The sequence below is a fragment of the Mya arenaria genome, chromosome 6 (assembly GCF_026914265.1).
Source record: "Mya arenaria isolate MELC-2E11 chromosome 6, ASM2691426v1".
Lineage (NCBI taxonomy): Eukaryota > Metazoa > Mollusca > Bivalvia > Myida > Myidae > Mya > Mya arenaria.
This window is the reverse complement of record NC_069127.1, coordinates 33,636,952-33,661,801: the sequence shown is the minus strand read 5'-3', so window position 1 is coordinate 33,661,801 and position 24,850 is coordinate 33,636,952. Positions and strand designations below refer to the sequence as shown.

Here is a 24,850-nt window from a genome sequence, read left to right as displayed (position 1 = left end):
TTAACAGCATTTAAAAGCCCAAATTTATGATAACTGCCACTCGGAAGAAAATTATTATCACTTAATTGTGATGAGAGTGGGTTTGTTTGCTTGTCTGTATGGGAAGTGTTTTAAAGTACTATGGGAAGGATCTATGCATTATTTGATCAGTCATTTGTAACCACGGTCCCCCCAGGTCTGGGGATAGTCGGGAAATTGGCCGTGTTTTAACTTTTAAGGTAGCTCCGCAGTGCCAAGTGAATGTGTTATGCACCAGTCAGTTGTATCCACAGCCCCACCAGGTCAGGTGGTATACTATGTGGCCCCGCAGTGCCGGAGGAATGCAGTGGTTTTGTCTGCGCCATAAAAGGTGGAATTTGGCCTATCCTAGGGTCCCAGGGGCGTGGGCATTTGGCGGGGATTTCACTGAAGTTAATGATAAAGATAGTTTATATTGAAAGCAACACTATATAATCAACATGTTTATACAAAATATGTATATACATCGAAAAAACTTACTCCCGTAATAATATAAAGGTAAAGGATTTTGTTGGTTAAAAGTTTTAAATAAACAAATGTAAATGTTACAGATGGGGTCAAGTGCAAACATGCCGATTGATTTTAATTTTATTATTAGTCCTCAAATATCGGCAAATGGTAAATGCAGTGCCAGGGTGAATGCCGTGGTTTTGTCTTCGCGCTAAACATAGTGGCGAATGGGCCTTTAACCTAGTGTCCCCAGGGTTCAGGGCATTTGGCGGGGATTTTACATCAGTTCATCCCCACAGGGCGGGAATTTGCACCCAGGGTTGGCTGGAGCGAAAGTCAGTCCCCGCTATTCCCCGGACCTGGGGGGCGGCGTGGTTACAATTGACTGATGCATAACATACACTGGGAGTGTGAAGAAACACCTAAAGGAGAATGTCAGGACACTTTGTCTGCCGGGCATAAGTGTGGCCAACAAAAGTTTTTTCTGAACAGCAGAAACATTCGAAACCACCTTCTAAGGGCTAGAAAGAACATGGACCAGTCGCCTAATGATCTGGAGAATGTAGAAACATATGCTAGAAAGAAACTGGAAATGAAATTTGTCAAACAAAGGACAATATATCAATAATAACAAATTTACAAAGAAAATGATAGAATGGAAGGTATAAATAAAAGGTTACAGCTTTGACAGGAATTTTATGTTGATGTCGGTAGTAATCATGTTGGCAGTGAAAATTAGTTTTCCTACCAATTATGTAATGTACTATCTGCATTGATGAATCACCAGACAAGAAACTGTGAAGCTCGATGAAGTGGATGAAGAGGAAAATAACAACAAAGGAATGGAATTAAAGAATATAATTCAAATAGAAGTATTCACACTAGCTTCGTTGTTCAGATGTCCTTGCTACCTTACATGTATGGTATCGTAATCACATATTGTAAGAGGTAAAATGTATTATTAGACGGATATTTTCCCAACTTCACTCACATGAGGAGCAGGCTCAACAACATTTCTTTGTATACCTTCTATTCATGTTTCAAATTATTGCTTCAACTGTTTGTGATTGTATACTGTTCCCCACATTTAGAATAAGAAAAAACAAATTTTGAATTTTATAGAAAACAATTTTGGGTAACAGTTTTTTCAATGATCTTCTTTTCATTTGTAATTGATAATGATACATTGGTATGCTTGATTATGCTTCATATCATTTGATACTTTTCAGAAATATTCTGTTTTATAATGATTTGTTTTAAAACCAACATACATACATAATATTGTATTTTCAGATAAATGTTTAACTACTGAGAAATAGCAGCCATCATTTCATTTCACATACATATTTCTCTTGAATTGTTATTTTTTTGTTTAATAAAGTTAAAATTTCAGAAGCATCAGAAATTCATGTTTCTGATACAAACATAGCAAATGAAGTATCTGCTGCATAAGTATGGAAATAAAGTGACCCGGATGGACATTTAACTGGACTATAAAAAAATCTCTAGTTTAAATCCAGATTCTGTTAATATTTCCATTGTCTTTATTTTTCAGAGGTTTTAATCCATACTGACATAGCAATTCAAATTAAAAAGATAAATGCAATAATTGATACTTTTATTGGAACATATTTTTACATATATATATAAATCATTCTTCAGGTTTATTGATTTTCTTTAGGAATTAAATCATGCAAAAAGAGTCTTTTTTATTTCAAAGTATTTCACACAAATAATCAAGTGTTTCTAATGTTCTTTCAGGAGGAGCTATAGCCATGCCCTGGAAGTCCTGATGCTTTCTGGTATCCTGAAACACAAACAAAAGAAGATATAAAGAAAAATACTACAAATTTCCATTAGTTTGGCAGTTTTGGTCCATTCATGTATACTTAAGTATATACTGTCCATTTTGGTTGTTTTTGCATTGCGACATGTAAAATAAAATCTCAATGAGATTTATGTCTAATTTGTTCATGAAAATGTTCTTGAAAAGCACTGTAATTTCTCTATCAAAAAACATTTTTGCTAATTTTTGTTCAAAACTAAATTTTTAATATACATATATGCGAATCATGATGTACAATACCTGACTGAAACTATTTTCTGTAATTCAGAAAGTCAACGTCTGCAACTTGCCAATGTGCTCTTATCTGACAATATCATCCGTGAGTTGGAACAAACATTCTGTAAATATAGAGCAGAACATGACTTGCATGTGGCTATATTCCATGCTTGGAAGATAACAACTTTTGTAACTGATCACTTCAAGGTTATTATGCTCATTTATTTTTTGACTGACACTCTTTAAAATGCAAACATTTCTTTCACAAATACATGGATGAATAGTATAAACCTTTGGCCATACTGTAGACGAATGAGCCATTACTGAATGCGATAAGGGCCCTGAATGATTACACATTAATGACTAAGGAAGCACTCAAAAGACATGTCAAAAGTCAAATGAAATGTCAATAATTATTAAAGCTAGTAATATTAATTTTGATAATAGAATCTTTATGGAACATAAATAAAGAAAAAGTTAATGATGCATTAAGGTATTATCAAAAAATCAGGTCTTTTTAAAAAGCCAATCGCAATGCTTTAAGGATGAGAGCCATGGTTGCTATAGAAACATAAGAATAGTTAAAGTATTAAATCTTCAAAAATTGTAACAATTATCTCCAACGCCCAAAGTTGCACAATGTCACTTGCACATCATTCTGCATACTATTTTTTCAAACAGCAACCTAGCAGCCATTTAACATACCTGAGTAAACTAGTTTCTGCACTGCTGAGTCTCCAACTATTTCCCAATACTCAGAACATGACATTGTTGGTGACATCATGAAGTATGATATTGTATAACATCTAGCCATTTCTCATTACTAGGAACTGTACAATCTGTAATAAAATCAAGTAAATCAAATATTGCACTTAAATATATCACCATTCAGAACATAAAAGTAAGAAAAATACAGAAAAATAGTATTATTGACCGGCTAATGATCATCACTCAGAACGAAAAAGTCACAAACGACAGAAAAATAGCATTATTGACCGGCTAATGATCATCACTCAGAACGAAAAAGTCACAAACGACAGAAAAATATCATTATTGACCGGCTAATGATCATCATTCAGAACGAAAAAGTCACAAACGACAGAAAAATAGAATTATTGACCGGCTAATGATCATCACTCAGAACGAAAAAGCAGCTAACAACAAAAAATAGAGTTATTGACCGGCTAATGATCATCACTCAGAACGAAAAAGTCACAAACAACAGAAAAATAGAGTTATTGACCGGCTTTTGATCATCACTCAGAATGAAAAAGTCACAAATGACAGAAAAATATAATTACTGACCCGCTAATGATCATCACTCAGAACGAAAAAGTCACAAACGACAGAAAAATATCATTATTGACCAGCTAATGATCATCACTCAGAACGAAAAAGACGCTAACAACAAAAAATAGAATTATTGACCGGCCAATGATCACTCAGAACGAAAAAGTCACAAACAACAGAAAAATAGAGTTATTGACCGGCTATTGATCATCACTCAGAATGAAAGTCACAAATGACAGAAAAATAGCATTATTGACCGGCTAATGATCATCACTCAGAACGAAAAAGTCACAAACGACAGAAAAATAGAATTATTGACCGGCTAATGATCATCACTCAGAACGAAAAAGTCACAAACGACAGAAAAATAGAATTATTGACCGGCTAATGATCATCACTCAGAACAAAAAAGTCACAAACGACAGAAAAATAGAATTATTGACCCGCTAATGATCATCACTCAGAACGAAAAAGCCGCTAACAACAAAAAATAGAATTATTCACCGGCTAATGATCATCACTCAGAACGAAAAAGTCACAAACAACAGAAAAATAAAATTATTGACCGGCTAATGATCATCACTCAGAACGAAAAAGTCACAAACGACAGAAAAATAAAATTATTGACCGGCTAATGATCATAACTCAGAACGAAAAAGTCACAAACGACAGAAAAATATCATTATTGACCGGCTAATGATCATCATTCAGAACGAAAAAGTCACAAACGACAGAAAAATAGAATTATTGACCGGCTAATGATCATCACTCAGAACGAAAAAGCAGCTAACAACAAAAAATAGAGTTATTGGCCGGCTAATGATCATCACTCAGAACATAAACGAAGGAAAAGACAGAAAAATAGTAATATTAACAGGCTATTGAACATCGCTCAGAACGTAAAAGTCAAAAACGATAAAAAATAAGTTTCAAATTGACTTTTGATCATCACTCAGAACTTGAAAGTAGCTACAGTATTTACTTTAAAAGTATAGTCATCTCCAATACTTAGCAATAACGTTGCTGTCAAGCTTAAAAACAGAATACGTAATCCAGTTACTCAGTTTCTTATTTGTTCAACTCACCTGATACATTAAAGATGTTCTTGCACATCCAAGAAATGAAAAGAAACATTTAACGTACATGTTTATGGTGGCAGACAACAATTTTAATTGCATTTCCATCTGTATGATCTTGGGTTGTGTCAATTCGGTATTGGTATGATCTTTAGCGCTTACCTACTTAGAAACCTTGTTTTCCAAGCCTTTACTGAAACTGTGATCGGTACGAAACTTGTACAATTTGTTTAACCTTTTTGAGATTTTATTTTTGAGATTGTGAAGTAAACCAAGTCCGGGAAGATTTCCGTTCCATAAACAATACAGCTGGCATAACAATTTATTATAAATAGCAATATTGTCGAGATTCTAATAATCTATGACACCCGACTATGTCTGCACCATTAAGGCTATTTTTTTGCACTGAACATGTACAGTATACCAGTGGTCTTAATTAGCACAAGCCCGCAAGCCCTGTACTAGTAAAATGTCTTCCGGGCTTGCTCAAATTCTGCATTTTATATAGCAGGGCTTGTTCAAAAATTTGATGCCAAGCAATAGTATAAGAATTCGGGCTTGTTTATCCAAAAGTCTTATTTCAATGACTGGTATACATGTGGTGTCCGGTCAACGCAGCCCAATTACCTTTTCGTCCTTGTCCAAATCGGCCTACTTTTGAAAGGAAGCGTGCCTGCCTATGAAATGCCGATGGGTATTATGTTGTTCACACCTAAATTACATATTATTTAGAGTTGTTTATGTGTTAGAGTGTTAATAAAAACAGCGAAAAAACTGTTTTGATAATTGAAAATTCCGAAGAATGTTAATGATATTAATAAATTTATTAAAAAAAATCATTTTTTATTATGGCAGTACAGGACTGGAACTATTTAGAGGCGAGTGTCGCGCATGCAAAAACAGTGGAGAGCTTCAAGGCAGCTCTCAGAAGTCGTGACTGAACCACCAGGACTCACCACCGATGCGGTATGCCAGAACTGGTCCTGCGTCTTATCCACAAGTCCACTGTAACCCCCCCCCCCCAAGGGGGGGGGGGGGGGCGTGGTTACAATTGACTGGTGCATTACTTATACAGACACAGAACTTCTGTATTGCCTTATAAATAAAAGCGTTTGAAACATTCCTTTTAATGACCGATGAAGTTAAGTTTAAAAATACATAATACAATGTATAGAAATAAAGTGGTTTGGAATACATAACATAGGGACATATTTTATGGAATATACATAACATTGACCTTTGACGCGCAAAGGTTGACATAGTTCTTCAAGTCATTAAACATGCCATGGAGGTTAACCGTGAATGCAAAAAGCTTGTCTTTTTGATAACTCTACAATGCTTGCACCAATGGCCCTCAAACTTGACATTTAGGTTGGGGGTCACCAGAAGATGAGCCCTTTAAGGTTTGAAGGAGGGGGGCATAATGTTTGACCAATATTTCTTGTTTAAAAAGAATATAGGCAAAACAAATATTATTTCTCAACCAAGTTGACCTGATTTTCATGACCTTCATAAGCATAATTTCAGGGCTGAAATATTTTCAAAATTTTCGGATCTTTCCTTGCATGTCATTATGATAAATCACGCTTTACATAGAAAAAAATCATTGATATATATTTTACCCAATGACAGCTTATCAACTTATTAGAAAATACTCAGTTGGTAGTTTGCTTGTATCAATGTGTTTGACACACCATGCAGTTCTTCGTGTTTCGCTGATCATCCTTTCGGAGATTTACATGTGTTTCCCCAGCCAACAGGCCGAATGTTTAACATTACTCAATACAAGGCTTTGTTTTAATGCGAACATCTTCATTTAAGACTGTAAACAACATGTTTTTCTAATTGCAGTTGTAGTTTGGGACATTAAAGTTAAGCCAGACTGCAAGATTCATCTCTTCATAAAGGATGTCATATAGCTTTCCAGGTATGTGTGCATTGATTGATTGTTTGATTAATTGACTGATTGATAAGTGTGAGTTTGTGTAATTGATTTAGTGTGAGGCCATAACTCAATGACTGTTGGGCTGTAAAGGTGTGTGAGTGTGTTCATGCAACTTCACATTCACCGTCTTGGTCGGCATACAGAAACATCATCAGACATGCTGCCATGAATGTGAGGGAGATTATAAATGTGATTTCTTATTTTCCCGTGTTAATTTATTGACGTTTGATTAAAGGTACGCCACCATGTTACTGAGGTACACTTTGAATTTGGACTAAAGCTAGAACTAGGCATATTCTTTTACAAACTTCTGTGAGATTTCTTCCCTTGAAAATATTTGCCCGCCTCAAGTAAATGCTTAGTTCGGTATTTAATAGCTTTCTGATACTTTTTGATAATTTTAGATCCTTATGAGGCCACTGTCAAGTAACAAGATGTTACTGGGTTGTGCACTGGGTAGCAAAGGCTGCCCAGTAAAAGTTGTTTCTTTTTTCTGGAGATATTTTTAGTGAAATGCCCAGTTGCAGTGGTTTTGACGCCACAGAACAAGCACAGCTCCATGACAGAGATGCATGTCTCGCATTGTTGTCAGTTCTGCTGTATTGGAGTCCTTACAATTTTTGTGTGGAAATGTCATCTGACACACTCAAAACTGCCTGTGTAGAGAGGCGTATTTCCAGCATAGCTTACATAAGACATAAAGTGCATGGCCATTCTCTGTCATTTTCAGATACACCATGTTGTGTGTGGGCAGAAATGCAGAGTGGTTCCATCAGTGACCTAAGCCACCATTCCCCTCACAGACAAAAGGCTCATGCAGACAGTTGTTTGTGGGTGGAAATGCACAGTGGTACCACTAGTAACCTAAGCTGCCATTCCCCTCAAAAGGCTCATGGGGACAGTCCCTCCAGTTAACAGAAAAGCTCTCAATTGTAGCCCTACGAACTTCAGGTAAGTGATAAATCTGGGCTTCAAGATATAGATCTATGCACTCGCTATATATATATAAGTTTATACTAAATTTGAGCGAAACTCACAATTTAAGCATCAAAATCCAGGTTAAGATCCCAATCTGAATTTATCTCCTCCAAAAAAATTAAGTTAAGATGTTCTATAAGCAACAAACATGTTCACTTTTCCAGGGTTCGAATTAAGACTCGCATACTCGCAAAATGCGAGCGACATTTGCAAATTGCGAGTGACTTTTATTCAAGCTCACAGAATTCTGCCGAGCGGCTTTTTCTAGACCACAAAATGTTAAAAGGAAAGTAGAATAAACATGAACTTAACTGCGCTATGTAGTCGAGTGTAAACTGCCTATAAGTGGCACGTTTACACTTAGTACCAGTACAGAGAAGACAGTAGAGTCATGCTCTAGTAAGTTTTCAAAAATAGAACAAATACGGAAAAGGCCGAAGTGAATACAAATGACATAATCACCTAGCTCAATAATCATTGGCTAAATTTAGCACTTTCGCACACTATATGTAAACCCCATCAACCGTTTCATATATCTGTCCAACTGTCAAAGTGAACAATGTCAATGGACAGCTTTGTTATCAAAAAGTGGCAAGCATCCGATGAGTCATCCGTACACCCCAAAAAGAATAAGCCATCAACAAGTTCAAGTAGTCGAGTCACTCAAAATTGATACTTTTTAATATTCATAATATGTGTAAATATCTACTTCAATTAGACAATATTAAAAGGGAATAAAGCAAATAATAAAATTGCAAGTTGATTTTTCATTTTGCAAATTGCCTCAAAGAGCACTCACAAAATTACTTGCAAAAGTTATATTCGAACCCTGACTAAGAATGATGGATAAGAATTTTCTCAATTTGATCATAAATGCACTATCCCAGATTTACACCCTCCTCTTGCAGATACTGCCGAGGGCGTAGCTCTGGTGCACCGGGCCGGTTTTTATAGCCATTTGAAATCAACATTTCCAGCTGACTTAGGGCCGGGAACAATATCAGACTCCTAAGCAGCACGGTGAGCTTTTGCGTATTTATAATCAGGCTGGTATACTCCACCAGACTTTGTGCATTTAAGCTTCCCTTACCTCATTTTTAAAAAAAAGTACCTCAAGTCTTTCAATGAAATCACAACTTTGGAGATGAGATACAGTCATCGAAATTAGACTTTTGGATGAACAAGCCCGAATTCTTATACTATTGCTTCAGCCTCAAATTTTTGAACAAGCCCTGCTGTATAAAATTCAGAATTTGACCAAGCCCAAAAGACATTTTACCAGTGCAGGGCTTGCGGGCTTGTGCTAATTGCGATCACTGGAGATACAAATTAAGGAGCCATAATGTGTAGTACGGTAAGCCTTTTGGGTGCTTTAAAATCAGATAAGTGAACAGGATTCTCATGGTTTATAAGAGGTCCTGTGGACCTTTCATTCTTTACTTGGTTAAGAGCAGATTAAGTATGTAAGATAGGGGGTAAAGATGAGAGTAAACAGTGTTTTATTGAGTATATTTGTTTTTATTTTATCACCATTTTGAAGGTAATGATTGAATATCTGTAGTTTGTGCTAAAAATGCATTTTTTCACGATTCAAATTCGGAAATGCATTACTTTTTAGTGAAAACTTGAGATGTTTTTCTATCATAAAGCTCTTAAAACACATATTGAATGGTATGAAGGGACCAAATCAGGGATTAGGAACAAGTATGACACAAACACTGTTACATGTGCTTTATTGCATGTAAATCTTTAAATTATCTCTGGAGAAACATCAAATTTAGTCTGAACTCCATTTCTCAGAAAAAGTTACTGAGGGTCTATTCCACCAATGAGTATCACTGTCTTGCTGTTGCGATACAGTTTTAATTAGCAAAAGGAAAAAAAGTTTATTTCTTTCTTTTTATGATACACACTTAAGAGTTAGGACATGTAATAATTTTTGGCTCGACTATTCAAAGAATAAGGAGAGCTATCCTAGTCACACGAGCATCGGCATAACACTTTATGTTAAATTTTGCGTACCACCTCAAATATTTTCAAAGTCCATTGACATATGGCTTTGAAACTTTGCACGCTTGTTCACCATCATGCCCCGAACCTGTACATAGGAGGAGGTCACTGTATCAAGCATTTTGACAGAATTATGCCCCTTTGACTTAGAATTTACGTTAAAGTTTGTGTACCACGTCAAATATTTTCAAAGTCCATTGACATCTGGCTTTGAAACTTTGCATGCTTGTTCACCATCATGCCCCGAACCTGTACATAGGAGGAGGTCACTGTATCAAGCATTTTGACAGAATTATGCCCCTTTGACTTAGAATTTACGTTAAAGTTTGCGTACCACCTCAAATATTTTCAAAGTCCATTGACATATGGCTTTGAAACTTGGCATGCTTGTTCACCATCATGCCCCGAACCTGTACATAGGAGGAGGTCACTGTATCAAGCATTTTGACAGAATTATGCCCCTTTTTGGACTTGGAGACATTAAAGTTTGCGTACCACCTCAAATATTTTCAAAGTCCATTGACATATGGCTTTGAAACTTTGCATGCTTGTTCACCATCATGCCCCGAACCTGTACATAGGAGGAGGTCACTGTATCAAGCATTTTGACAGAATTATGCCCCTTTGACTTTGAATTTACGTTAAAGTTTGTGTACCACGTCAAATATTTTCAAAGTCCATTGACATCTGGCTTTGAAACTTTGCATGCTTGTTCACCATCATGCCCCCAACCTGTACCCAGGAGAAGGTCACTGTATCAAGCATTTTGACATAATTATGCCCCTTTTTGGACTTGGAGACATTAAAGTTTGCGTACCACCTCAAATATTTTCCAATTCAATTTATGTAAATATTTCAGCACATCATGTATTGCATTGAAATCTAATCTAACAGTGATCCATGCATGTTTAGCCTTTCAATTTTTTCAATCCATACACTGAAAAGCGGCAGAATAGTCGAGCGCGCTGTCTCTGTGACAGCTCTTGTTAATGTATAAAGAAGTTAAGTTTTGCATAAAGGTGTCGGCCGACAATGAAAGGCTGTCCAGTCGTATCCCTTCAAGTAGTTCTTAAAAAAGGTTTCTCCCCATTCAGGACGCATTTGATGATGTGTAAATTTTATTCTTGAATGTATTTTCAAGTTTACACATGATTTATGTCATATTTGAAGATAATTATGTGGTTATGAATTATATTTTGCAGGACCTCTTTCTTGGGTGGATGGATTCAGAGATGACCCCAGAGATGCAGTCATGACTGTGGCACAAGGACGTTATAGATTGTGACTGTAAAGAAATTATGATAGCAGAAAAATGAAACTATCTTGATATGGTTTTCTGGTGTTAAATCAGCGGACAGTGTTCATAATTTGTTGGAAAATAGTGTCATAGCTGAAATCAATTTTACAAATTCATAATAAAATGGTGAACTGGAGTGATTTAACATACAACAAGAAAGGCAATGTTGTTGTGCCGTCTCCATAAGCAGAAATGGAGGTAGCTTTGTTAGAACGAAAAGCACAACTGATGGAACATGACAAAATGCAGCGGCCATGACTAGAGGAAAAGGCGACTTTGTATGTAAAAGAGGAGCTGCTGCAGCAAATGTGAAAGTTACAGCTTTATGGGAACCAGAAAGAAGTGAAAGTGTAATCAGCTACTATGAAACAGCAGGACTGGCGGAAATACCTACTGCAAAGCCAAAAGGATTGTTGAAAACTTGTATACTACATTCATGGATAGTTTACCAAAGTGCAGAGAGTTGATCAATTGAGGGAGATTTGTCAAAATATCTTTTGAAAATCATCAACCCACCCGAAGCTTAACAGTCCTGTGAGACTAATTTTGCACAGAATATGACTTGATCATCTGGCCCTTATTTCTCGAAACTTCTTAAGCTTAACAGTTTTAAGTCGCTTATTTCAATTAGCCAAAATACATACTTTGATGAATGAAAAATTGTTTATTCTGATACTCATACAGATTATTCCTACATTATTTCTAAAAATTCTTGAAGAAGTTAATATAACATATTTTATAGAACAACAAAAATAGTGAGATTAGCTTAATCCTGTTATAAGGTACTTACCGGTAAGAAGTTTCGAGAAATTGGGACCTGCTGAAGAAATGGACTGTAAAAAGGCTCATGCATCTTGATAGAGGAGTGTTTCTGAATGGTTCAAAGTTGCCTCAACTGTCAAAGTGATATGGGGGACACAAGCAAGCTCCTACAAGAAGCAAATGGATTGTTTCTTTACTCAGTTTTTCCTATTCGTTGAGTTTGGCCAATTATCTAACGTAGACAGAGACTCCCCAAACAGGAGTGCTGAAACCAAACCCTGTATTCATCAGGATAATGGATTAATTAGCAGACACAAAGTAGAACAACCGTAGTGATAAATGTGCTCACTTCTTAAGGTTAATTATTAATTTTATTAACTGTGATATGTTTTGAAATATGTGGCGAAGTGAAAGAAGGCAGGATTTGTTTCAGAAGCGGATTCTCACTTTTTTGCTTTATGATAACGCTCTGATGAGCTCAAGTGTTAAATGTGATGTGTGTGGTAGTTTCAGTTTGAAGTTCATCCATGGAAGATAACAACAGCAGTGAAGATGAACAACTTGTAAAACTTTTTTTATGCAAAACAAATTCTTTTTTTATATTTTTTATGTCTTGATTGAAATGCAGAATTAGTTCTTCTAAGAAGTGTCCTTAACATCTTGCATGTCTAAATTATTATGCTACATGTATAACCCTCTATTTGCAACTTCTTATTCGTTTCGTGTCACTTCAGTTAGAAAACCTTCATGCATTTGCCAAATAAATGTTGTAAGCCCCCAGTTGATTCAGTTATTCAGCTTTGTTAACTGGCATCTTATAAATCTTAGAGGACAAAACAGTACACAATAACATCTACGTTAGTGATCCAATTGCGTGAAAATCATGCCCATCTGGAATAACAAACTGTCGTTCCCTACTATATGTCTTGAGTGGTCTGTACATGATTATACTGTATATGTACCTATCAGATAACCCTATGAGTAAAATACATGTATTTTAAGGAATGTTTGACATGATAATCCTCTGCTGTGCATCTCCTGCTAATTGCACTGATGTCACAGTAGGGGCCAATTTCCTGTGTATTTGTTAATTGGCTCAGGGCCATTTAGGGTCCATTTCTATAATTAATACATACCTTGAATGACCATTGTTAATTGTATGTAAGCTATTTCTGTACTCAATGAAGGAAAGGCACTGGTAAGTCAGGTTCTGGCAGCTCTTCAACTAGGTCCGGGGCAGCTGGGGTGGGGGGGACAGGAACAATGGTTGTAGACATCGGTGGTTCAGACTGTATGGTCATACTCAATTGGAGACTCGTTAATGCTATCTGTTCTTCATGATCCATTGTAGATATATATGTCAGCTATCCATCAACCGTCCATCAATTTAAGTCTTAAATAAAAGACTTTCAATATGGGATTCTTCTTATCACTTTGCCATTTAAAAAACGTAAAATAAATTCCTTCACGGGTGGAACATAGAATTCGCGATATTACGGTTCCACATAATCAATATTTTATTTGCAAATTTTACTAGTTGTTTGGAGTATTCCGGATCAGTAACATTTTTTAGCGTAGTTTAAGCTCAAACCGATTTCTATGATTTATATTTTGCATATAACATGACATACAAACTATTCCTAAGTTGAACCAAACTAATTATTTCCACGCAAAATTTGACATCGGTATATACATGTATGACCGTTTTCTGGAGTCTTTCCACAACACAGTAAGCAGGCAACCAGACTTCTATATTTAGATCCTACTTTCGCATCAAAGTATGGGTGTTCTCAAAGTAGTTATAAATAGGTACCGCAAGTAATAGTACTTTATCGATCATAGATCTGTCACCATTGTAAACAGACCCAGTTTAAGTGCTTATAATTCGTCTTTTTGAATGGTCAATATAGTTTTTATCCACAACATTACTAACATAAATGTTTATATTTCGTAATTACATCAAGTTCAAACAAAATACAAATCGTAATAAAGCCAATCTGACCGGTTAAGAATTGCAGACGCCCGAGTTAAACATCACTTTACGTCCGCCATTTTGACAAAAGTGGAAGATCACATGCGCTAAATATGGTTTATTTTTTGTCGCATTCTAAGAATATAACTTGATGACGAAGGGTGTTTTCCAAAGTTAAGAGGGGCCTCAATTGGGGAAACTATTGTTTTTGTTGTTTTTAAAACGATTCCTTCTTAAAAACAAGCAATTAAAAAAAGGGAAATTTTCAAATAGTTTTTACTTCTGATCGGCACATTCGGCATGGCATGGCATAGTACATAACTGATCTAACAGCATTATTCTTTACGACTAAATCACAAACTCTGCCCCCCGTTTTGCCGCAGGCTGCCGATTTACACTTAAAATCACCCACCGATAGCCTCAGCAGGTGCGCACAGCCTATGCCATAATGAATTACGTCATTCGTTATTCACTTCCGGTTTATCCGAAAACGCATGGAAAACTCATTTCTACTGAATTAATTGACTATTTGAGAATTTCTCAGTGAGTATATTATATCTACGTTTTTCTATACGTACAAATACATCCGTTCACGCAATGTTTTAAATAATTTGCGTCTTCTGGACGCTTAAAATCGCAATCGATCGGTGTTCTTGTTGTTACATGACAAGCAAAAATTACTTTCACTTTCGTTTTTTCTAAATAAACATCTCAAGCGGATTAGCGGTAAATTAAAGCAATTAACAACTTGATACTAGACGAATACTTGATTAAGAAATGCCGATATACTTAGAAAAATAACATATATTGAAGAAAAAAACAGGAAATAAACAAATTAAAAGAAAGTGGGTCACTAAATTTAATGGGGTTTCACATTGTATATTACCTACAAATTCAGCAATAAAAGTCATAATGACTCATATTTGTCATTTAACTGAAGATTGTGTTAGTCTAAGTGCATTGAAAGTGTGTTTATAATAGAAAGGGTCAATTAATTACTCACCATTGACCCATATCAGCATTTGTAACTCTTTTCAGTCTACTGACCTTACTTTTTTGTACTTTCAGTTACTGAATTATCCGTTATGTCAGATGATGACATAAATTGTTCACCAATTCTAATATTATAAGGTTAGACATATCACTTGTCATTTATAATAAGGACATTCCAACAGAAAAGACATATTTAAGAATGCCACATTTGGACTTTTGTATGGTATATACACATGGAATTAGAACTGGCCGCTCTCAACTAGTAATTTTTGTTCTACTTTTTATAATCAAATACATGACACAGTGGTTTTTATATTGAAATGCACTGTGAAAATGGTATATATACAACATGTGCACATTTGTTTTAATCTAAAGGAGAAATGTGAACCAGAAACTTGTTATATATACAATTGTAATAGAATGTAATATCTGACAGACGAATAACTCGTGTTAGTGTTATTCAAATGCTTGTAAGTTTAGTTACAATTGTGATAGAATCAAATGGATTACACCATTGTTTTTCTCTCATGATTCCCTTTAAAATGGTGTATAACATTTGCTTATTTGTTAAAGTTTCAAAAATCACTTATTTTACCTATTATAAAACTTTGTCACAGGGTTACTGTTCTATTATGAAACAGACTATAGATCTATTAATACTTGTACCCTTGTTTAACCACTGGACTTCACTTGTAGAATAAACTTAGTAGCAGACTCACGTCTTGTGTTTGTCTTTCACTACTATAACTTGAATACTTGTCAACCAAAACATACAACAGTTACACTTTACTAAATTTGAAGCATATAATTTGTTTCACATTGAAGTAAATGTAACAAGTTTGGGCACACATATGTTCCAGTTAATCTATATATTCCTATATATGCCTTGTGGACATGACATAGTCAAATTTAACACAGGGAGCATTTTAAAAGAAAACAATGATCTAACTAGATATCACAATTATAAGACGGGAATTAACAAATACTCACACTCATAACAGCACAAACAAGGTATACGAAACGAATGAAAGTTTGACTAGACTGATAAAATCACATCTATAAAACATGACACACTAGGAAGATTTTACCCTTTATCATTAAGCATCAAGTGAAAATCAAATGACACGTTCATAGCCGAACCTTCTTGCATTGTTTCCAATGCTGGTCCGGTCAAGTAATTGGGGGGGGGGGGGGGGGGGGGGGCTTTGAAGATAATTTTGATTTTTTAATGAAATGGCGCATTTTCCAGTACTACTTTACTACTTGATAGCACATTATTATGATTATTAAAATGGATGACTTTTCAAGCAGATAAGTCATTACAGCACACTCTTTGGTCTCATAGTTGTGCGATTTCCTACTTCTTACATATCAATATACATGAATCCTTAATTTGGAGACTACAAAAACAAGGTCATATATATACATACCGTCTTTCATACAAGATATATGAACATTTAACATATATACAATTTGCAATGGTAAAACGTTTGAAGTTCTCACTGATAAGGATTAAATGCACTGATAAGAACTGAACAAAGTTTACTAACAGATCATATTAAAACTAAGTGCAATTTTATCATTTAGACAAACAAAAGAACATTGTCCTTACACTACACTCTGCAACACTGGCAGCTAATAAAACTTTGCTAAGACTGAAAAAATGGGCTGATGGCCCTGCACTTTTTTGCATATTTTGGTTTAAACACTGTCAAATGGTAGTGTTTGAACACTTGGTAGAGCCATTCTCTTTGCAAACAGTGCCACTACCTTGGCAATGTCGATCTTTACATTTCTCTGCCACATTGTCTCTTTGAGAACTCAAACCGTGGTGGACGAACCCATTCTTTCTCCAGGACATAATGCCTTTCACTGTCTTGTCAAGGCGCCCTGTCGCTTACTGTACAAGTTGATATCTTCGACATCAACCGCTGTCATAGAGCTGGGAAAAACAGAAAACATTCTTAAAAATGTTTGTAATTATCAGTCTGGCATGGCATGTAGCTGGCATGTATATTTTTTGTAAACAAAGTCTGAATGTTTTTTTATTTGCGTGCACGGCTCTATGGGACGACATTTGACTTCCATTTCACATGTATCGTAATAGATATATATATATATTGTTTCTCTTGGGCAAACGTGTTGAATTGATGATGCAATAGCGGGATAATGCGTTTTAGTCTGGAAAATTTCGGTGAAATTAGCGGGTAGTTGGTTCGGCGAGTTACATGTTTTAGGAAATTTGGGTTTGAAATTGCATTTGTTTTCGTTAAAAATGTATATTTTCTGAAAGATTGACACTAACTCTACAAGAAAAGTCCAAAACTGTTCTTGGTACATGTCCAAGGAAGGCCGGCAATGTCGGATAATTTCAATTGTCTACTTTGGTCTGTAACCATGTTATGATTATTTTCATTAAATGTTTCAAGGTCTGGCAGCCACAAAAGACATGCCTCTTTGTCTACAATGTTAGTGTATTCACGGTGATCCACCCTTATTTTAGTAGGAAGATCCGTAATAGGTGGCTTATCTTGTAGACATGGTATTCCTAAATAACACTTTCCTCCAACAAAATGGTCTTCAACAAAGAAACATCAGTTGTTCATAAAGGGCCAGTAACTGGCTCACTGGTTTTTACCTGAAAAAGAAAGTATTTAATTGATCAATATTAAATTAGGTAAATTCACTAGATCTGATATTTTTAATATGAAATTAAATTTGAATATCAAAAACAAGATAAGTGTATTAGTTTTCAGTTAAAGATGAACAGAATATTGATGTGCAAGTATGTACTGATAGTTATTAGAAAAAATGCTCTCTTCCTGGACAGTAGATGGGTTCAGTAGATTTGAGTTGAACTCGCACTTATCACAATAGAAGTCATCCTCACTGTCTACAGGTTCTTCTCTGCACTCAAGAGTGCAACCACTGGTCGCAGATGTCACGCTGTACCCAGACACGTTCAATTTCCAAGAATTGGTCCTCTGTCCAGCTTAATTTACAACACATACATGTCACGCCCATTTTGTTTGTATTATCCCGTTTGTCATGTTCATGTTATTCTTTTTCAGTGGACTTTGGCTCATCAGTAAAAGAAGTTTTCCTCGTGTATGTTTTTTTTTCGGAGCAAATTTGATTTTCTTAGAATTTTTGCCTTCAGTTGTTTTGCTAGATTTTGCAATATAATATTTTGATTCCGTGTTTTTCTTCAGTGCTAGTAACATGCATTTCTTCTTTGCTTTAATTTCCCCGTTTCTCTAAATGCTCTGATTTTACCGTCAAGCTTTTCAGATACATAGTGCATGTGTATGTAATGAATCAGACGATGTTAAGTTGTCTGGTATAGGTCATCAATTTGTGACTTTCTCTTCAATTTCTTCTGCGCAGCAACCGTTGTTTCACTTTGTACAGCTGGTTTGCTTTGTACATTTTCAGATGGTTCACATACTGAGGCGGTTTTAGGTTTGTTTGTGACAGTTTTGCGACATATGTTGTTAACAGAAGTTTCTTGTAGCCATCAAAACACGGGGATTGTCCTTCAACATATCAGCCCTCTCGGGTAGGTTTAGTGTACTTGGCTTTTGTAGGTGTTGTCAGCGCACATTCTAACGCTTCAAGAGCCAGCGATGATCCACTTGGCTGTTGATGATCAGACTCTGGTAGTTCGAGACTGGATTCTGTTGTGGATTAATCCGGTAATTTGGACTCTGCACTACCGAATGTGATACCTGGTTTAAGATGCTCCTTTGTGATTACAGTGCTGTCAACTGGGTAGATTCCGGATGACCGATAGGCACTGATGACTGTTAAAGGCTTTAAAACAGAAGTAATGCTTCTTTATTTATTTTTCAACAAAATTCTCTTTGCTGATTGATACCCCAGGGCTCATTCTAGTATGGCCGGACCTCACAACCTGGTGCCACCTTTGTTTTAGTGGTCCAAACAAGTCTACATCCAGAGGCTGCATTAGATGCGAAACGTTTGGCGCAATACGGTAAAGTTCGATGCCCTTTTACAAGCTAGTTCAAATGCAGGCATGGATATGTGACTGCTCACACTATCTACCAATAGAACCACTGGGCGGTCCTCACCAGCTTGCAGATGAAAATGATATAGCAACTTCGCAAATATAGAGGCATCCATCCAACCCTTTTTTGGTGTAGGCTATGTCAGATCCATCCAAGGCACCCGTCAATGGATTACAACCTCTGGGTCTAGGTTCTGGATATATGAATTATGGAGACCTTATGTTTCCATTAGTGGATCCACAATACATGACAGTTAAACGTTGTTTACTGTGGGCGTGGCCACCAGTCAGATGAGGAACTTGAGATGGTGTTTTGCTCTTGTGGGACCAATGACATTGCTTTACACACTTTCCAGGCTTATTCACTTGAACATTCAAATGATAATTCACTTAAATATTCAATTTCTTTTCAAAAATACTACACATAAGAGCTCTTTGACAGCTCAAAATACATTTGAGAAACTCCCCCAATGAGTTTCATTCAATGAGAACCACGTGATACAAGTAACTGTCAATGAAGTTTTCGACGTTTATACCCAACTTCAGTACACATTTAAGTGAGTGGGGTAAAATAACAAAATACTCATATAGATCACGGTTAGCCTAAGGTACAGTGCGGATTGTAGTATTGCCAGATAAACGACAGTGCGGATTTCAGCAGGTGCTTGGATGGTCTATTAACGTCATAGATATTTGTGTAAATAGAAAATAGACATTACATTTGCCTTTGCAGCAAAGTATTGACAATGTTTATCATAATTTTCTCTTGTCAAAATGAACTCAACATTGATTGTGTTTATATAAAATAATAGTGTAAGTAGTTGCCACATTTTCCCATGATTATTTTATAAAATAATTAGGGTAAATCAAACAATTAAGAAATAATGGAAGATCTACACTGTACTTCATCTTTGAGGGGCCCATCTTTGATTTAGATTTCTAAGCTAGTATTTTAGTACTCCATATAAACAGCCTCTTTAGAGTCTTTAACGGTTTTTGAATAGGCGAAAGTTCCCTATACTTGCATTAATGTGTCTAGTATTTTAGAAGGGGTAAACAAAAAGTCCATTGTTTGAATTTTAATACCTATCAATCCTATATTTATGTTAATCATGAAAAGCATCCAACATTAAGACTGTAATTTAAGACATCCATTACATTTTGAAGTATTTTGACTGTAGATCATATGGCTGTAGTGATCATTGCAGGGGGACATGTTCTAAAGCACTGTAGTTTATCAGTTGACCATATATCTTTATACTGGTAGTCATAGCTGGGGGACACGTTCTAAAGCACTGTAGTTTATCAAATGACCATATATCTTTATACTGGTGACCATAGCTGGGGACACATTTTAGAGCACTGTAGTTTATCAAATGACCATATGTCTTTATACTGGTGATCATAGCTGGGTGAAACGTTCTAAAGCACTGCAGTTTATCAGTTGACCATATGTCTTTATACTGGTGACCTTAGCTGGGTGACACGTTCTAAAGCACTGTAGTTTATCAAATGACCATATATCTTTATACTGGTGATCATAGCTGGGTGACACGTTCTAAAGCACTGTAGTTTATCAAATGACCATATATCTTTATACTGGTGATCATAGCTGGGTGACACGTTCTAAAGCACTGTAGTTTATCAGTTGACCATATATCTTTATACTGGTAGTCATAGCTGGGTGACACGTTCTAAAGCACTGTAGTTTATCAGTTGACCATATATCTTTATACTGGTGATCATAGCTGGGTGACACGTTCTAAAGCACTGTAGTTTATCAAATGACAATATATCTTTATCCTGGTGACCATAGCTTGGGGACACGTTCTAAAGCACTGTAGTTTATCAGTCGACCATATATCTTTATACTGGTAGTCATAGCTGGGGGACACGTTCTAGAGCACTGTAGTTTATCAAATGACCATATATCTTTATACTGGTGATCATAGCTGGGGGACACGTTCTAGAGCACTGTAGTTTATCAAATGACCATATGTCTTTATACTGGTAGTAATAGCTGGGGGACACGTTCTAAAGCACTGTAGTTTATCAAATGACCATATGTCTTTATACTGGTGATCATAGCTGGGGGACACGTTCTAAAGCACTGTAGTTTATCAGTTGACCATATATCTTTATACTGGTAGTCATAGCTGGGGGACACGTTCTAAAGCACTGTAGTTTATCAAATGACCATATATCTTTAAACTGGTGACCATAGCTGGGTGACATGTTCTAAAGCACTGTAGTTTATCAAATGACCATATAATATTTTTAAACTGGTAGTCATAGCTTTGGGACAGGTTCTAAAGCACTGTAGTTTATCAAATGACCATATGTCTTTATACTGGTGATCTTAGCTGGGGGACACGTTCTAAAGCACTGTAGTTTATCAAATGACCATATATCTTTATACTGGTGATCATAGCTGGGTGACACGTTCTAAATGACTGTTGTTTATCAGTTGACCATATATCTTTATACTGGTGATCATTGCAGGGGGACACGTTCTAAAGCACTGTAGTTTATCAGTTGACCATATATCTTTATACTGGTAGTCATAGCTGGGTGACACGTTCTAAAGCACTGTAGTTTATCAGTTGACCATATATCTTTATACTGGTAGTCATAGCTGGGTGACACGTTCTAAAGCACTGTAGTTTATCAAATGACCATATATCTTTATACTGGTGATCATAGCTCGGGGACACGTTCTCAAGCACGGTAGTTTATCAGATGACCATATATCTTTATACTGGTGATCATAGCTGGGTGACACGTTCTAAAGCACTGTAGTTTATCAGTTGACCATATATCTTTATACTGGTAGTCATAGCTGGGGGACACGTTCTAGAGCACTGTAGTTTATCAAATGACCATATATCTTTATCCTGGTGACCATAGCTGGGGGACACGTTCTAAAGCACTGTAGTTTATCAAATGACCATATATCTTTATCCTGGTGACCATAGCTGGGGGACACGTTCTAAAGCACTGTAGTTTATCAAATGACCATATATCTTTATCTTGGTGACCATAGCTGGGGGACACGTTTTAGAGCACTGTAGTTAATCAAATGACCATATATCTTTATACTGGTGATCTTAGCTGGGGGACACGTTCTAGAGCACTGTAGTTTATCAGATGACCATATATCTAAATACTGGTGATCATAGCTGGGGACACGTTCTAGAGCACTGTAGTTTATCAAATGACCATATATCTTTATACTGGTGATCATAGCTGGAGACACGTTTTAGAGCACTGTAGTTTATCAGTTGACCATATATCTTTATACTGGTGATCATAGCTGGGGGACAAGTTTTAGAGCACTGTAGTTTATCAAATGACCATATATCTTTATACTGGTGATCATAGCTGGGGGACACGTTCTAGAGCACTGTAGTTTATCAAATGACCCTATATCTTTATACTGGTGATCTTAGCTGGGGGACACGTTCTAGAGCACTGTAGTTTATCAAATGACCATATATCATAATACTGGTGATCATAGCTGGGGGATACGTTCTTAAGCACTGTAGTTTACCAAATGACCATTTTTACTTATGTTCATAGTTGATTGACACATTTTAAAGTGCTGTAGTTAGGCAACTGGTGACTTTTGCTAGGGGACATGTTTAAAAGTGACAAGCTCATAATTTGTTAAATGCAAAGTGTGTCAAATCATAAGGAGTGTTGAAACAAAAATAGCAAAAGCTGGAACCATTTAGCAAAATAATGTTGAAGACCACAATTTCAAACGTGTATTCAAAATTAATTACAGCTGTAGTGTTGCTTGATTGGTTGATTGACATTATCATGGGATATAATGAATGTTTCCTTAAGGGGCAAACATATCCACCATTTTTGTTAAAGTCCCGGTGGCTGTGTTGACTAGCCAGCTATTTTTTTAATGTTTACTTGGTTTTTCCTGGCGTGGGTTTGAACCCCACAAAAACCAAAAAAAAAATTATGCACTGGATTTTTTTCTGTTATTGATAACATAAAATAATAATAAAAATAGTTTTTTTCAGATGCATTACCGGGAAAACTAATATTTGGTCCAAAAACAAAAGTGAGTCACTTTAAAGTACTGCATTAAGTTTACTTGGTATATGCCTTCCAGATACGTAGTCAGGCTTTACTGAATGTTACGCACGAAAGGGGGATGGTGTTGAAGGAGGAATATCGCTGTAGCTTCAGGGGGGCTCCCCAAGGAAAAAAATGAAGTATAGAACTAACATGTTGGGCACTGATGTGTATTTGGAGGGATTTAAAGGTTCGGGGCCGCCGACTTTGTAGTAACCAAGTGATTGATTTAGGCTCAGTAAGCTATCCAACACAGAGAAACAATGCTTACTATAGCTGATCTTCCCTTTATTCTGATATCAATATTTAGCTTAGCCCTTGAATTGATGCCATTTTTTGCCATATTTATTTTTTCATTTTTCAAATTGATGTTACACACATGCGTAAGTGCATAACGCTGGCTACATCCAGCCTTCAATGTTTCATATGAGTAGTTATGGCGGTGACAGCTGATGTGAAGTTCTAAATCTTAAGCAATGCAGTTTATCAACTGATCACCTGGAATCATTGGATTGGATTTTCACCTGGATACACTTGAGGAGCAAAGAGATGTTAAGTTTGAAAAACTATGAAAAAAAAAGTTGTTTGATTTGAAGTCTACAGATAAAACTCAGGATCTATACAAGTGTAAGAAATGTGGTTAGAATTAGTAAAGACTTAAAAGAAAGTCTTCACTGGATGTGTTAAGAAATAGGTAACTTTTGGTTTAGTGAAGAGACATAAAAATGGAATTAGAGAAAAAAGGTCACATTGGATTAAGAAAGTGATCTACGAGAAAAGGTTTATGTGAAGAAAACTACTAGCTCAACAATTGGATTCACCTGAGGAGTTACAAGAACATTGGATTAAGAAAATCTACAAAAATAGGTTGGATTATGTGAAGAAACTACTAGATAAACAGAATTGGATTCACCTGAGGAATTACAAGAAACTATATGATGAAGGTCTTATTTACTGTGTTTTGAAAAAAGTTCATCTGAAATGGGCCAAAGTTGAAGAGACGATTGAAATAAGATGAAAGAATTGTGTGGATTTTAGATGACATGATTGAGTCTGTGACAAAAACACTTCCATTGTAGGTAGTTTTCTATGCTTGGTGAAATTGAGAAATATTTTTTCATACAAGTATGGTTACTTATCTGCATGGAACAATCAACATAAGCGGAACTTATGTGAACTGTGTCACAAATTAATTCTTCTGAAAGTACACAGTAACTATTATACACTTTTGTTTGCAAATCACGCTAAAATACATAGATCAACTCAAGGGTCTGAAGCATTGATTGATCTTGGCTTTTGTTCACGCTTAAACCACCAAGTGAATTTCCTTTCAAGTCTGACAGCTATGGCTTGTCATTTAACTTCATGCATTTTGCTAACATCATCTGCAATTTGACTTGTTGTTTAACTAATCACAACTTTCTACCAATAAAGTGGGCTCATTTCCACACAAACCATCCATGATCAGTTTGCATTGATCTCCCCTTGACCAGGGCTTTTAAGTATGCTTGCAACAACTGCATGGTTATAAAGGGAAATCTTAAAAGAGTTGATCATGACTACCTGGGTAATCTTTTAAGAGTTGATCATGACTACCTGGGATATCCATGAAGAGGGGATCATGAATAACTGGGTTATCTTTTAAGAGTTGATCATGACTACCTGGGATATCTTTGAAGAGGGGATCATGAATATCTGGGTTATCTTTTAAGAGTTGATCATGACTACCTGGGATATTTTTAAAGAGTTGATCATGACTACCTAGGATATCTTTGAAGAGGTGATCATGAATACCTGAGATATCTTTGAAGAGTTAATCATGACTACCTGGGATATCTTTGAAGAGGTGATCATGCCTACCTGAGATATTTTTGAAGA

General features: G+C 36.0%; 3 long non-coding RNA genes across 5 annotated transcripts in view; 1 reads left to right on the top strand and 2 right to left on the bottom strand.

Annotated features, from left to right (window-relative positions):
• LOC128238372 (uncharacterized) overlaps positions 1–14,935 on the bottom strand; it is a 38,293-nt gene extending 23,358 nt beyond the window's left edge. Inside the window, exons 1-2 of the long non-coding RNA XR_008261690.1 lie at positions 13,891–14,935; positions 13,025–13,281 (exon numbers count right to left, since the gene is read on the bottom strand). This is a non-coding gene — a long non-coding RNA (uncharacterized LOC128238372). The remainder of the gene's footprint in view (positions 1–13,024; positions 13,282–13,890) is intronic.
• LOC128238371 (uncharacterized) lies at positions 2,115–4,927 on the bottom strand. Of its 2 annotated transcripts, XR_008261688.1 has the most exons (4): positions 4,906–4,927; positions 3,236–3,369; positions 2,555–2,652; positions 2,115–2,275 (listed from the first exon to the last, which is right to left on the bottom strand). It is a non-coding gene; the product is annotated as an uncharacterized LOC128238371 (long non-coding RNA). The 2 variants fall into 2 exon arrangements; XR_008261687.1 differs by lacking the exon at positions 4,906–4,927 and having other exon boundaries at positions 3,236–3,396.
• LOC128238373 (uncharacterized) lies at positions 4,921–12,960 on the top strand. 2 transcript variants are annotated; one of them, XR_008261692.1, is made up of 6 exons: positions 5,052–5,104; positions 5,752–5,862; positions 6,748–6,823; positions 7,572–7,792; positions 8,728–8,839; positions 11,032–12,960. It is a non-coding gene; the product is annotated as an uncharacterized LOC128238373 (long non-coding RNA). The 2 variants fall into 2 exon arrangements; XR_008261691.1 differs by having other exon boundaries at positions 4,921–5,862; positions 11,032–12,957.
• Positions 14,936–24,850: the final 9,915 nt, after the last annotated feature.